Source organism: Tyto alba, unplaced genomic scaffold (genome assembly GCF_018691265.1).
Source record: "Tyto alba isolate M040663 unplaced genomic scaffold, T.alba_DEE_v4.0 Super-Scaffold_48, whole genome shotgun sequence".
Classification (NCBI taxonomy): Eukaryota; Metazoa; Chordata; class Aves; order Strigiformes; family Tytonidae; genus Tyto; species Tyto alba.
Genome location: NW_024881324.1, coordinates 6,055,155 through 6,067,905, shown reverse-complemented (window position 1 = coordinate 6,067,905; position 12,751 = coordinate 6,055,155). Strand labels below are relative to the sequence as shown.

The 12,751-nt window shown below is 40.5% G+C and overlaps 1 long non-coding RNA gene across 5 annotated transcripts in view; it reads left to right on the top strand.

Annotated features, from left to right (window-relative positions):
• LOC116963168 overlaps positions 1–12,751 on the top strand; it is a 264,806-nt gene that overhangs the window by 76,302 nt on the left and 175,753 nt on the right. For all 5 annotated transcript variants that reach the window (XR_006166889.1, XR_006166888.1, XR_006166887.1 and 2 more), the window contains one exon: positions 4,098–4,177. This is a non-coding gene — a long non-coding RNA (uncharacterized LOC116963168). The remainder of the gene's footprint in view (positions 1–4,097; positions 4,178–12,751) is intronic.

Below are 12,751 nucleotides of genomic sequence, written 5' to 3'. Positions count from 1 at the left end.
GCAGACTTTTTACACTATGCCCAGACAATCTGTTTCCATCATTCTTCACATTTTTATTGTTACTTATGTGGGAGAAAATGGACTGAGAAGTTGACAACCAAGCTGAAGCAAGAACAGACATTTCGCCTGGTACTGTTACATCTGGCTTTAGATAAATTTTGCAAGTGAGCAAGTGACTATCAAAGGTATGAGATAATAGAAAGGCTGGATAGCTGGGGTTGAGCACTAAGTCTGAATGCTCTCTTGATGGCAGTTCATTGGAGTTGAATTTAATCTGGCTTTAAAATTCAGATTTATTTCCCTGAAGAACTAAAGCTTGTTTTGTGGTATGACAGACCTTTAGATTTTTTTTTTTTTTCTGCCCTAAACTGTATTTCTCTAATGTGCCAGAGTGTTTTTTTCACATCTGCTTTTTGATGAGGTATCTGATTACATGTTTTGGTTTTGTCCTGTTCTTTGTATGAGTTGGTGAAATTCAGATTTTCTTGTAGATAAGCCTTTGGCCTTTTAGTTGCTTCTGCCTTGCAAATAAATTAATTCCTTCAAGCAAGAGAGTCTGCAGCTCCAGCTGTGACTGTAGATGAATGTTCTCGCAGGGTCATGTACTGTAGCTCTGAACCTAAATAAAAGGATTAACAAGAGTTCACTTGGAGGAAAAACACTTAATTTCACCATAATGACTATGAGAATCCATAGGGAAAACCAATAAAGCTTTACTATTAAAATTGTTAACAAATGATTATTCCACCCTGACCCCCCCTTCCTGCTGTTATTGTACTTTTGGAACAGTAACAAAGGATGGGATTGACCTAGTTCATGGTAGTACTTTAGTCCCTGGCCTACAAATGGTATTTTTCTTGAAAAATAATTCCTAGTCTAGTTCTTTGAGGAGGCAATGATAGTATTTATGAAGGAAACCGTGTTTTCTGATGTGTTTCATACAGTCATCTGCCCCAGGAATTTGCTTGGTGCAAAGGAAGAAGGGGCACCATGTAGATAGTTATGCTGGGACCCAGCCTGACAGCCAGCAACGCTCAGATGGTGCATCTCATTGCTCCAGAAGAGCACGTACATTTTCCACAGCTAGCCCAAACTGCTTTTAATGATTCCTGGCAGAAAAGAAGGGTTTCCAGGGTGACTGTCTTCAGCTGCATGCATAGACCTTATTGTCTTGTCTCCAAGCTGCAACTCTGTCCAGGAGTGGCAGAGAGCAGAGGGGCTGCTGTCAGAAATCAGACAAGACACATCTAATTTTAAAGGTTAAAGCTCAATACTAGCCTGTCTTTTACTTCATTGGGGCTTTGGAGGTGGTCAGTGAGTCCTGGTTGGTAGGTTGGTGACCTTCTTGAAACCCTGGCTAGAAAATGCCACAGCGCCCACCTGGGCTGCCTGCCAGGGCCTCCTGGTGTAGCCAAGGTATGAAGGCTGGTGCATGAGCGGGTGTCTCTGATAATGGTCTGAGGTGCTGCTTGAGCACATACTTAGCACCAAGAACTGGGAAGCATTCTGGGTTGTGTCATGTGTTTTCTCTGTTCCTTATTTTGACTTCAAAGACTTTGCCCCTTTGAGACATGTTTATGTGTGTAGGATGTATTTGCAAAGAAACAGAACTTGTAAAAGGATTCCTCAATCTTCGTTTCATCAAAAGACCACCTAATAGTTTTTTTCAGAGAAAAGAAAAATCTATGGACAGCATTGTGCTGTGTTTCAACAATGGTTTTCGTTTGTAATCAGATGAGAATATACTGAACTTTGAATGTTGACCCACCCTTTTTATTTCTCTCCTGTGGTTTTCTTGCTTGCATGCTCAGGAATGTGCTTTCAATTTGCCCTTGTCATGATATTTTCGTGGACCACCTTCTGAAACTGTAGGGACCACCAGCAGTCCGTGGCTGAGTAGCCGCAGTCTGCATAAATTCCACATGAACATTTGTTCTTTGCTATACCCTTGCTCCAGCACTCTGAGCCAAATGTTTCTGATGGTTTCTTGTTTAATACCTAATGTGGCTTTAATTAGTCATAAATGGCAAGTATCTTCTAAAGGTAGGAACTAATTGCAGTCAGATAAATTAAGCATGCTCTTTTATCAACTTCATTTTATCACTGGTTGGCTTGATTTTTGTGGCTGTATGTTCAGGTAAGCAGCCTGTGCTTTAGAGGTGTTCTCTGTTTTTCCTACATTCTTCAATGATCTCGGCAAAAGAGGTCACCTTGCAGAAATTGCAGAGACTCTGTTGGAAGAGGCTTGAGTTTTAAAAGCATGTTTTGTTCCTGAGTGGCCTGATCTCATTTTAATCTGTCTGGATTTCCAGAAATTTAGTGTTGTAAGGTGAAAATATGAGACCAAAGCCACTACAGGTAATGGTAAAATTGTCATGTCTTCTCTGTTTATGTATATTAGGTCTTTCATTGTTGCATTGATGCATTCACACTAAAGGGATTTAAACATGGATGGGGAACTGCAGTTTAGGATTGCCCCCACCCTTGGAAAAGCCACTTAATACTTGAGTGCACACCAAGTTTTTAAGATGCAATCTGGATAAAGCTAATTTACACTAGTAATTCAAATGTTCTGTATTCTGTAGCTGAAAAATGCTGCTAAGTTGGTCTCCACTTGGAAGGATGAGCTGGGTTCTTTCTGCTTCTTATCTTGTCCAGAGATTGTACTCAACCACGTTTTATACTCTAAGCTACACCCGAGTAACAACTCCTTGACCTGAAACTTTCCTCTCCAATATGTCTGGGCTGTGTCACTGAAGGCTGAGCAGGTTGTGTGGATATGAAGGAAGGTATACGTTAGCCAGGAGAGGCTGTTGTTGCCAGTATAATGCGAGAGTGGTGGGAGCACAACATTTTTTTGGGGTATTGCATATGGATTTTGTAAGCTTAGTCTTATAAGTGAAGTATAGTGAAACATGATTGTAGCCATGTCCTGAGTGGTGCCTTGCTAGCCTTATTTACTGAAGTAGACAGCTGAGCCGTCCATGAAAAGTAACTGTATTGAAGCAGCAGAAACCAGAATGTTCTTCCACGCATTGCAGATTACTAGAAATTGGGTGGGACCTACTGAGAGATTGAATCTCACACCTTAAATTTGATGAAGATAATTTTATAATGTGTATAAGGGAGAAAATGTGTGATATAGGTGTAATTCACAATAAAAAGCGGTGTCCTTTGTAAAAGCAGACCTATTAGTATACTGTTATGAAGAAGTACTTTTCCTGTGTCCTAGAAAGCATATTTGCCCATGAAGTTTACAGTGATATGCTTGCAGACTTGGAAGCTAATTGCAGTGCATGAAATCTGAAAGGTTAATTTGCTAGCTCGCTTACTGCATAGTTACTCTCTGTTAATCAAGCAGATGCATGCAACATTATCAGTGAATGTTTTTGCCAATTTAGTATTTGATTTAGAAAGAGAAGGCTTTGCAGAGGTACGGTATAACTAATGTAAGTTGCAGAGCCTTTTAATGTACTTGTGTTGTGGCTATAAAGTCAAAATGCAGCTCTGAAGAATGCTGTGTCTAGAATTCTAAAACATTCTTTACACCTAGGCACTTCAGAAATACACAGCTTTCCAACTGAAATTGAAAATAAAGGAAAAATGTTAAGACATGACACATTTCACATTTAGCATAGTCATTCTTTCTGTAAAATATAACCATACTTTGGAAATGCTCTTTATTTTCCTGTGAGAACTGAAAAACTTCTCTGTATGTGGTGTGAATTAATATCGAGTGAACCTGTGGCTACATCATAGTTGACAAAATATTAAACCAACTAGGGATGAGTGCTTCTCTTTTGATACTTCTATTTTTACATATCATGTTGATTTTCCCTCCTATAATTAGTCTTGTTAGTAATTGTGTTTCTTGTGGTTCTAGTTCTGCCTCAGATGACTATATCACAACTTCATTTGAATGCATAGAAAACAAGTCTAAATAAAAAATTAGATTAAGGAAGGACTCATCTGAACAAAAAATTCCTTGCAAGTGCAGCATAAAGCTGAACTTTGAAGTAATATTTTTCTACTTGCTGTGGATTTGGTGACTTGTATTTTGTGTGACATGCCTATAATATTTCTTTTTAAACATTTAGGACTTCACCAGGTCTTCTTGTTACATGGTTTCTGAAGCATTATCCTGGGACAGCAGTAATGATTGATGAACACGCTTCGGGTAAGAAATCAAATGCATGCCACTTGGTATGGTTGTTCATTAACTGTCCTCACATTGTTTTAGTTAAGCTTCAATAGTAGCAGTCTGTAACGGTACAGCATCAAAATTCACTGAATATAAAATATAAATCTCTTGTTTGCGTGACTGTCTACATATGTCTCCATAAGTCATTGTGAGCAGGTTTTTGTTTTTCTCCTAGATTTGGTAACTCTGACAACAGATGACGTTGCATGTTAAACTAGGTTTTAATGATCAAAAGGTTATTACAAAATATGGTCTGTCCTTTCTAATTCTTCCATCATCCCACCTGCTCCTGCAGGAATTGCTCCAATCTGGTATAATTTACAGTAGATGGAACTATCTACTCCAGAAGGCTTTACTTCTCTAAACCACACTTGGCCTGCTAAAATATTTTTGATGTTTGCCCCTTAGTAAACATTTTACCGGTTAGTCTGCTGATACTTTGGTAAAAATATCTACTAGGAAGAGGAAAAGAAAACACTTTCTTGTGTGTTTATAGTGAATTCCAGCTGTATCCCACAGGGGAGATGCTGGCTCTCCAGTGATTTCTGTTCTTCTTCCCCTTGTGATCCAATTTCATTCACTCAGATTTTACACTTGGATCTGTAGTGGTCGTGCCTAGTCTGATGCAGGTTTCTACTGTGTCTCCACGTGTCTCAGTTTGTTAAATAGAGACTTTGTAAGATTAATTTTTCTCAATAAATCCACTTCTATCAAAGATCTGAATGTGATGGAAATACAGTAAAAAGACGACGTGTGCCAGGGCATATGTGTTTCTTTGTACAAAGCAGCAAACTCTTTTCCTCAGTCATCTTGTGTACAAGAGTTATCTGATGTTGATAAACTGTAAGATTATTAGTAATACATCATTATCCTATGTAATTGATTAGTATGGTGGGGATAAACAAGCTGCTGCTTTTATAGTCTTTACCCTTGCCACTGTATAAAAGCATTTCCTTAACTTTTGAATTTTATTTCACATTAGCAGTTAAAACTTTAGGTTTGAATATAAGGACAATTTTGGCATTTCTTGAGTGGTTTAGGTAACTTTACTTGTTCTTGAGGCTATGCCAATTCAGGATATTGTTGTTAAATTGTGGATGCCCTTGGAAGTTAACTCAAGCTTGTTAAAGCCTACACAAAGGCAAGCAAATGGGTCTTGATTCAATTCTTGCTCTGTCACAAGCTTCCTGGGAAACTGTGGGCAAATTCTTTAGCCCCCATGTCAGTAGGAGGTAAGTGCCTGCATACTTATATGCTTGCATTTCTGGTAGAGGAGATAGTGTGTCCAGAGCACTGTTTTTGCGCAACTCTGATATGCCCAGGGCTACATCGAGCTTTCTGTGGGTAAGGATCACCTTGTGCTGGTAAGGTAGAGCTGCTAGGCAGCGCTCAGAAGTGAAGGTGGTTACTGCCAAATGTACATTCCAGCTGAAGTAAAAGACTTAGACCTGTATGTAAGTGATGTCTAGATACACGCATGGGCTTTAGTATTTCTGGGCTTCCAGTTGCCATCTTCTTGTTTGCCTTTGTAAGAGTGTTTTGAAGATAAATATGGTGAAGACTGTTCAGGTTGGCACCAGGTGTGTATCTAATACACACACACTGTTAAAGTGGTGTCTTAAGGCAAGGGCACAAAATATATAAATGGATGACCCTGGAGTTTATTTTATGCTCTTACAGCCTGCAAGTTGCAGACTAAACACAGCGAAGGCATCAAAATGTCAGTATATGTCAGATCAAGGGACCAGCTTAAGCCTAGACCTTTAGGGAAGGCATGGTAGCCTCCTGTCCCAGCGAGTGACTGGTAGCTGATGCCAAGAGAGGAGAGCGGAGCAAGCCCAGCATGTGGGTGCTTCCCAGATCAACCTCTTGTGATCTGCAGATGAAGGACCTCTGAGTCAAGTGGTAGCTTCTGCCTCGAGTAGTCTTGGGTGTACTCTCCCCTTCTGTGACTGTCACGTGATGTTTTGAACCCAGGTGAATTTTTAGGCTCTGCAGCTTCATACTGTTCAGAATTCCCCAGCTGAATGCTGGGGGAAGGGAGGGAGGGAGCACTCCCTGAAGGTAGTTTTGAACCTCCTACTTGCTAGCTTGATTTAAGCGAGGCACTAGGACAACATGACGGGAGAATCAGGAGTTGAACTGTGCTCTTTCTGCCCCAGTGGGGTGGTGGGAGAGGATGATGGGATGGGTGCTAAGCTCTAAAGAAGGCATCTTTTTAAGTAGCTAGACTAAAATCTCCCTGAAGTGAAATGAAACTGCAGGGCTTCTGTGGCTCTCCCACCTCTGGTGCCTTCCTAGTGTGTAGGTTTGAGGCAGCTGCTCAGACCTGTCTTGACTTTTTCTTTGAGCTCATTTCTCATGTTTTTTCATAATAATTTGGGCTTGTTTGGCCTTTATGTTCTGTACCTCCTTGAGTTCCAGGAAGCAACAGAGAAGATGCTATGTCTACTGAGCTGTGAGGCAGTTGTCCTGGCCATTTTTTTTCCTGACAGAATTCAAGATTGTATGGAAGAAACCATCATAAGCTTAAAATATCCTGGGGGAACACACTCAGTGGGTTGAGCCTCCCAGCAACCCATTAAAGTATAGGACCATTAATCAGAATTGAACTTTTTTTTTTTTTTCCCCTTTTGTATGTTTAAAACATTGCTTCTGGGTTCCCAGAAATGTTAGGTGGGTTAAAAGGAGAAAAGGAATTACCCAATAGTGCCTTTGCAGTAAAATCATTGCACTGAGGACCTGACTGCACATATTCCAGGTAATGAGCCAAGACTATGGAAGGAAGTGTGAATATTGCATGTGAATATTACTACCTGATTTAGATGGTGTTACAGAAATACACTATGCAATATATACGATGTTAACTATTGTGGTAGAATGGCTGAACTGGAAAAGACTATGGCATTGCTGAGAGTGAGCCTCTCTGAAAAGAGAAAATTTTATACTGTGAATGTTCTAAGTACAGAATACAGAGTACTACACTCTTAAGGGTAAAGGCTTTTAAAATTCTGTAAAAGCAAGCAGAACTAAAACCAACTCTTAGCTAAATCTTAGAGACAGTTCAAAGAGAGTAACTTAATTATACTGATTCTCCTTATTGGCAGAGAATATCTGGGAGACAGAATTTATGCAGCTGGGTAAAAGTTGGGCTGAATTTTGCTCTTCATTTTTGTTTTTCCTCAAAACACCGTAGAGATTTTGAATTTAATATCTGTTACTGATTACAGAACCAGCTTAACATAGTACACTTATTTCCATCCTGTCTGTCTTCATTTTCCATTCTGCACCTACGTTTGGGGCAGAAGGTGATAAGGCAGCTCTGACAAAGGATTGCTGCGATGTGGAATGCCTTCAGCTGAATCCTTAGGAGCTACAAGGAAAATTGGATGTAGCATATCATTTAAGACTTTGTCAGTTGAAGATGACTCCACTGTGTTTGTTCTGATGGTTTATGGAAAAGCACGTAAAAGACCGCCAAGACAGCTTTCTCACTTACAGGAAACTGTTGGGTGCCTTGTTCCTCAGGTCTTCAGAAAATGGGCAAAGGTTTTCCTCTGGATCCCTCCTGGGAGGCTGATGGACACTGAACTTACCTGTGGTGCAAAACAACCAGCTATTTAATGGAGAACCAGGAGGAGAAACCTCAACTAAAAAAGCTTAGCAATACTAGAACTGGGGGTGAACTGTTTGCTCACTGTTTCAAGCCTTCAGAAAGAGGTGGTGGTGGGGAGACGAGCGTATCTGCTGCTTTGCTTGCCTCTGCAGCAAGGAGTGGCTGAGAAAAATGTGTTGTGGTTGTTGGGAAGGGGAAAAAGTGAGTTGGCCAATTTGATTAGACTAAAGAGAATAAGGTTTATCCACAGATCATCTTGGATGCATGTGAATATATGGAGGTGGATTGTTTCTTGCCAGAGACTTCTATAAAATTGAAAAAACAGAGCAGTTGTTTTTTTCTGTAGCAGGATATAACTAGATTGTAAACTTTGGCAGGACTCTTAACATCTGAATGCTTCTTGAAACTCTGACAATGTCTTTGTAAAACTGATTCTGGAACTGGAATAAATGAGAGTTTTATATATTCTTCCTCATGTTAATTAGGTGAAACAGTAAGTTTTGTATTTGTTCAGAAAGAGGTCAAAGCAAACAAGAAATTGAGAATAGAGGAGCCAAACAAGGGTAAGTAATGAGCCAGTTTCTTGAAACTGGCAACGACATACCAAGAGTTTGGAAAAAGTACGCTTGTGAGCTTCCTTTATTATTATAACCTCTTGAACAGCATAATCCAGTCCAAACAGCTATAAACGCTTTCCAATAGAGAAGTTTATGACCTAGTTTCTGACTGAAACACAGTATCACAGTGTGTGGAAAGAACTTAAGGAAGATGGTGGTGGTGGTGCCTCTAGAGTGTTGTATTAGAAACTCGGTGTGTTTAGGCATTCCTGCCCTTTGCAAATACTTGCTGAGTGGAGTCAAGTGGAGTGAACTTGAAACATTGGGGATTTTTTTCAGGAGACATAGACATTTAAATGGTTCGGTTGGCAAGCAGAATTTTCATAGGATGTCTGAATTTTTTTAACAGAGCACTGTTTGGAAAAATAATTGTTCTAGGATTATTTCAACAGGAATTCAGCAATTACAGGATGCCTTTCTAGATCCTGTGTTCCTTTAGAGCAGTAAAAGGAAAATAAAAAAAAAGTGCATTAAGTCTGGCAAGGAGAACTTTGATTAGGCTCCATGTGACTTATGGCCCTCCTGTGAGGAGCAGGGCAAGGAGTTGAGTAGAATGTGCTGGAAGGGGGTGGGAATGAAAATATTTAACTTGTGATTTGAACATCACATGCTCTTAAATTGGAGAAATATTTCTCTTTGATACCTCCTGCAAGGTTATGCAGAAGCAGAAGAGGCTGCGTTTCGATTAGCTGCCCTGGTGAGAGTCTGGCTGACAGGGCACTTCTGGGGTGGGGAGAAAGCAACACAGAAGTAAACTAGATGAGCTGTTGCAAGTTGGGGGATTTTGATTTTGCTCCCTATTCCTGCTTTTCCTGTGACTTACTGATGCCACTAAAAGCAAGGGAGCTATGCTGATCTCCATCAGCTGCGGCTGTGACCACCACCACCTATCCCTTTCTTCTGCCTTTTCAAGGAGGTTGGGAGCGATCTTGAGAGCACAGACCATTTCAGTTTTGGCCAAGAAGAATTTCTGAATGCTGTTGAAATACATTAAATAATACTTGGTTAGCATAGCAAGAGCTATAGTTAAAATTCTTGCAGTGTTTCAATTATAATTCCTTTATTATTCCAGTTGCTTATAACTTCCTGAAATGCTCATGTCTCAAGTTGAAATTTTCCAGACTTGATCTTGGCCTGACAGTGACCTTTCTTCCCTTTTCTTCTTTGTTCCTCTTTTCTTGGTGCTATTAAGTGAATATGGCTTGAGCATTTCATTTATAATGAGAAGAAAATAGTAGGAAAGTACACTTCAGCTGTTGCTTTGAAACTCTGAGACTGAATAGCTCAAGCGGTGCAGCTGTTAGAGAAATGGTGGTGAAAATCTTCAGAAGGGCTTCTTGACTCTTGCCAGAATCTGTAAGAGGGAGCACGCAAAGGGCTATCAAGTTTGAGTCTTAAAATTTAACTTTCTCTCCATCATGCACATGCATTACGCTCCACAATTATCGCATGCAGTTATTTTGGCCTGATCAGAGATCAACAGAACAAAGCAGTAGTCCCTGGTGAAAGAGCAAATCTGTTTTTCACTGTTTGCCATGACCTTGGCAAGACAGGGCTCATAGTTCAGGAACAGCGCAGCCCAGCTGGTAAGTGCTGTGTGGGGATGTGCAAAGGGAGCCCTCCGCAACACTTGTCCCACAGTTCAGGTTGAAAGGGTTGAAGTTTTCAGAGACTCTTCTCCCAAGAAGACTGTTAAACAAAACACAAATTTTAAATAAACTTTTTGACCATCTCTGCTTAAGGTGTAGGCTACAGTAGTTTCAACCAGAACCCAGTTGTCTTGGGGGATGGGGTTTATACCTGGGATGGAAAGGGTGGAATTAAATTGTCAGGTGCTTTCCTTGAAATTCATGCTGTTATCATGTATTAACTTATGTAAAGACTATTGATGATGGTGATGATGTTGCTAAACAGCAAATTGTTGGGTTTTACTTCTTGACTCATAAGATGTGTTTCAAGAAAGAATCATGTGCTTGCCTGTTGGCACGCACACAGACATGCGCTGCCTTAAAGATTGTCCTCGGCAAAAACCACAATCAGTATGAGGGTTTCTGTATATGAAACTTTTAATTTCTAGAGTTGGTTTTTCTTACTGTCTTCTGTTCTATGGGAAATGTCAATTCGTGTGCATTCATGAATCATCTTTGCTTCTATTGTTAAATGGATGTGTCTTTCCAGTGACGGAGACAAGTGTCTCGGGGCAGCTGTGGACAGAGAGTGAAAACAGGCCTGCCAGCAGATCTGTCAGAGGTTCCCATTGTGCTCTCCTGCCCTTTAACCTATGTTTTAAGTGAATTCCTTAACCCTGAACCTTCCATGTAACATCACAACTCTCTGATCTTGTGGAGGACTGTAAAAACTTTGGTCATTGCCAGTTCTAAACTTACTTTGGTCACCTGCAAGATCGTGCCTTGAGAGCTCCTGAGTGCTATTCAGACACCGTTTCAACACCACTGCCAGCTGCTGAGTAAAAGTAAGGTGCCTGTGGCATAAGCCCAGCTTTTCATGTTGCTGGAGAATACTTATTTCTTGTTGGCAAATAGTACTATATATATATGGTGTTCTTAAGATATAAGGATCTCAGGATTTAAGATTTGGTCAATAAGTATGAAAATCCTGTCATGACCACTTTCACCTCTAAAAATTAATTGGAATGTATCTGCTGCATCACAGAGTGAAACAGCTATCATAAAGTTGCATTGATCTGTCATGAAAAGCAGATTCCAATACCGGAACTTTAAAAAAAAGCCCAAAATGTTCTGTGTTGCCCATTTATGTCTTCAGAACAGGAGGGACTGTTCTTTAAATCAGCCACCAGATTTCAGTTCAACTCACTGTTCTCTTGATGGGAATCTTGTCAAGTGTGGCATTCCTCTGACCTGTCCCTGAGTGAGTCACAAACTTCACAACAGTGTTAAGCTCATTTGTCGATGAAAGATTTTTGGGGCCTGTTTTCTAGAGAAAATCCTGGATTCTGAATTCTTTAAGGACACATGACAAATTACTAAGATGGAATTGCTTGGAACAGGTACAGTAAACTTCAGATTCAGAAATTAAAATACAGTCTTATCCTTAGTCTTTCTCACCCTAATGGGAATGAGCAATGCATGCTTTGGTATTGGCAGCAGGTAGCGAGTGCCACTGCAAATGTTGTGGGTATGTGACAGTCAATGTGCAAGAAGTTTTAGCTGAAATGAAGCAATTGAAACCTCCTTGAAAAGGACAAACTTCTGTTTCTGTGATGCTTTCCTTGTCATTTCAGTCTGTCATTGAAGCTTCTGGTTTAGGCTTGCTCTCTTCCGTGCTGTCTTTGGGCTTATACTTGCAGTTAAATTTTTAAATGTCAAATTTTTGAAAGATAAGCTAGGTGTTGGTTCTTTTGTCAGCTGTAAGATATTTAGGGTGGATTTCTAATAGGAGCATGGAACTAATTTTACCATGTTGATTTTATTTTCAGTGGTTTCTGCATTTGTCTCTCTTTTGTAATCTTCACTTTAACTATAGACATAAGTATTCTGCCATCCAGAGTGGGCTCTGGTGTTAGAAACTTTAGTAACAAAAGTCTTTTTCTTCTGGGGTATTTAAAAACTGATAGGTCATCCTTTAACCTGTTGAATTAAGTTTAATGGGGAGGGATAGTCTTAACTCGCTACTTCTTACTTCTTCCCCCCCTCCCCCATTATTTTATTATTAAATAGTCTATGGTGATGAGTACTTTGGAAAAATTCAGTTTAACTCCTGAAATGCCAATCTGCTGGTCACCTTTGCTTTGTCACTTCCCCAGCCCCTGTGTGCCTCTTCCTATACACATGCTCTGTAAGTTAATGAAAGACACACCAGACACATAGCCCAGTATAGGCAGAAAAAGCTCCCTGAGAGAGCTGAAGCAACTCCCACGCAGTAAATTCACAGCTTGCTGAACACTGCTGTTGTTCTGCTGAAGGAGGAATCAGAATAGCACTTTTTTTTTGGTGCCTGGATAATTGTGCGAATGTGCCCCCGTGTGCCTGACCTCCCTCCCCCACCTTCCCAGGACCCTCAAAAGTAACCAGAATCCTCTTGGCTCCCATTTCCTCTGCCAGAAAAACACATCAGCTCTTAGCTTGGAAAACATCCTGCTTTGCAGATGTGCTCTGTCCCAGGGAATACAGCCCTCTCCCAGGCTGTGAACGCCCCTCGGGACAGCTGCGTGACGGTGTCTCTTCTCAGCCCTCTCAGAAATGATTAATTCTGGTTACGCTGCTGCTTGTATACAGTCACGGCAGTCTCTTATTTTCAGGGATCAGTGTGGGAGGGCCGTGTTGCAGATCTCATACC